General features: G+C 52.3%; 1 pseudogene across 1 annotated transcript; it reads left to right on the top strand.

Annotated features, from left to right (window-relative positions):
- Nucleotides 1-3,083, top strand: LOC116239163 (secreted frizzled-related sequence protein 4 pseudogene; annotated as a pseudogene). The gene is made up of 2 exons (XR_016460929.1): nt 1-1,289; nt 1,379-3,083. The product of XR_016460929.1 is annotated as a secreted frizzled-related sequence protein 4 pseudogene (transcript).

Genomic DNA, 3,083 nt, shown 5'->3' with positions numbered 1-3,083 from the left:
GAAATGACAGCTTTCTCCCAAATATGTGACATTAGCTCCCAGTCATATGACATTTTCTCCCAGAAATACCAGTTTGTTCCACAAAATATGGCATTTTCTCCCAGAAATACACTTGTCTCCCCAAATATATGTCATTATCTTCTTCCGGAAATACCAGCTTTTTCCTTAAAATATGGCATTTTCTACCCGAAATACCAGCTTGCTCACAAATACATGACCTTTTCCCCCCAGAGAAAGTCATTTTCTCCCAGACATACCAGCTTTCTTAAAAATGCCTCACATCTCCTCCCAAATGTACTACTTCACACTCCTCCAGATGACTCTTATTCCAACAATTTGCCATTTTATCACAGAAATACAATTTTCTTCCCAAAGATATGACATATAATGCAAGAAATACCATTCTGCTCCCAAATACGTGACACTTTCTCTGTCAATGCCAGTTTTCACGCAAATACATGACTTTTTCTTCCAGAAACACTCTTTTAATCCCACAGATGATCCCAAATGGTCCCACATGGTCCCAAAAGACCATGACATTTTCTCTCAGTTTTACGAGTTTTTTCCTAAAAATATGGCATTCTCAACCAGAAATACCGGCTTTCTCAGAAATATATGACGTTTTCCAACAAGATATGATCTGATCTCCCAGAAATACCACTTTTCCTAGAAATACCTTGCATTTTCTTCCAAATGTACTACTTTACATTCCTCACTGTGACATTTTCTCCCGCATATATGACATTTTCTCCCAGAAATGCCAGTTGTTTTTCCCAAAACATGGCATTATCTCCCAGAAATATCAGTTTCCTTCCAAATATATGACTTCTTCTCCCAGAAATATTGGTTATCTCCAATATATATGACGTTTTGTAGCAGAAATGCCAGTTTTCAATCCTTGCTGTGACATTTTCTCCCAGAAATACCAGCATTTGCCCAAGTCCCCACACAGTGCCAAAGGGGCCGTTTGGGAGCCCCGCCGGCTGCAGTGGGGGTCCACGCCATCAGCCCACTGCCAGGAGCCCAGGGATGGGATGGGCTGCTCTGTCACTCCACGTGCCGAACAGAACCCGACCCCAACCCCAGCAGCACTGCAGCCCCATTGCTGCCACAAGTGCTGCAGAGATGCCTGGGTGCAGACGTGGCCTCTGGCTCTGCCTCGGTCCCGGTCCCTTGGGTCCGTAGGTCCCAGCACAGCCGTCCCACATGGCTCGTCTGTTGTCTTGCAGGAGAAGCAGCTCATCGCTCAGCTGGAAAAGCAGCTGCAGGCTGAGACGGAGCAGATTGAGGTAGTGTGGAGGGGCGAAGGGATCGGGGCTGCCTGGGGACCTGGAGGAGAGCTGCAGCAGGCACAGGCACTCACGCTTTTTTCTGCCAGGTGCTGTGCCAGGAAAAACAGTGCCTGCAAGAGGAACATGAGGAGCTAGAGCTGGAGAGTGCCTGGTGAGTGGGACTAGGCAGCAGCGGCGCAGCGGGGCTGCCTGGGGAGTGGATCTGCCCCACTCACGGGTACCGCCGCTATAAATGCCGTCCCGCGATTTCCATGGCTGTCTGTGCCGCTCCTGACACTGAGTGCAGCCGGACCCAGGGGCGGCAGAGGAGGAGGAGGCAGCTGAGAAGGAGGAGAAGGAGGAGAAGGAGGATGCTGTGCGCCTTGGTGGCTGGGTCTCTGTGGCTGCGGGTGAGCCCGTGGGCGCAGGATGCACCGTGCGAGGCGGTGCACATCCCCATGTGCCGCCCCATGCCCTGGAACATCACCTGTATGCCCAACCACCTCCACCACAGCACGCAGGAGAATGCTGTGTTGGCCATCGAGCAGTACGAGGAGCTGGTGGGCACCGGCTGCAGCCCAGTGCTCCCCTTCCTCTGCACCATGCACGCATCCATCTGCACGGCGGAGTTCTTCTACGACCCCATCAAGCCCTGCCGCTCCGTCTGCCGGCGCGCCCGCGATGGCTGCGAGCCCATCATGCGCCGCTACAATCACAGCTGGCCCGAAGCCTGGCCTGTGACAACCTCCCCATCTACAACCGCAGTGTCTGCATCTTCCCCGAGGCTCACCCCCCGAGGGTGGGTGAGCGCCTGGCTGGGGGTGGCGGGGCAGCAGGGGGTGGCCCATGACCTTGCAGCACCCTCCAACCCGACCCCCCCGACAGCCCCTCTGTTTGCAGATGGGAAGTGGATGGCCTTCACACAGGGCATGCTGGTGCTGGACAGACCCCCACAGCCCGAGTGCAGGAGCCGCGGCCAGGGTGAGCCTGGGGGGCCTCCCCACCTCCCCTTCCTGCCCCACACCCCATAACCGCTCCCCTTCTCTCCCCCTGAAGAGCGATGCAGGTGCAAAAAGACTAAGTCTACGCTGTCGACCTACCTGGCCAAGAACTACAGCTACAGTAAGTGCTGCAGGCTTTGCCCTGCTCTATTTCCCACCCCCATGCTTGCCACCTCTCCAGGCCCCATCTCCAAATCACAGGTGTTGAGGCTTCTCCATCCAACACTTTTCGTGGGCAGCAATGACCAACACACAGATGTTGGTCACCATTTCCCACTTTTCTGGGAAGAGTGGAATTTCGGTAGTGTATGATAGGAGCAACAGGTCACCCTGCAGGAATAGCTCTTGCTGCTGCAAAGGGCTCTCCACTGAGTGCGGATGAGTGTGGCCCGATGCTGCTTGGCCAGTTCCCATGCTTGTCCAGCAGCTGGAATTAACAGATTTATTACCTAAATAGAGCTTTTAAATGTATACAAAGCCACAGCGAGGTAAAATTTTTTTATTACTCATGTATATGCTTCTACTTGCTAGCCGAAGCTTCATCTTGTGGAGAATTGTCACAGGTTAACTGAATTCAGCGACAATTTGCAGCAGCCAGGCGAGAAGTTGGCTGGTGGTTTTTGTGTTGCATGACGCTGTGGCTGTACAATTAAGAATTCACTGCATCCCTTGCCCTTCTATCCCATCCATGGGCTTTCTGCTGCTGGGAGTCCAGAGAAACAGTAGTTAACATTGGTTACATACCAGCTTAAACATCTTTAATGTCAATAGAAAAATTAATCCCTGTTAATAGTGAATTGAATTTGCAGGA

This window comes from Phasianus colchicus, chromosome 34 (assembly GCF_987193195.1).
Source record: "Phasianus colchicus chromosome 34, bPhaCol1.hap1.1, whole genome shotgun sequence".
NCBI lineage: Eukaryota > Metazoa > Chordata > Aves > Galliformes > Phasianidae > Phasianus > Phasianus colchicus.
This window is presented reverse-complemented; position numbering and strand designations above follow the sequence as displayed.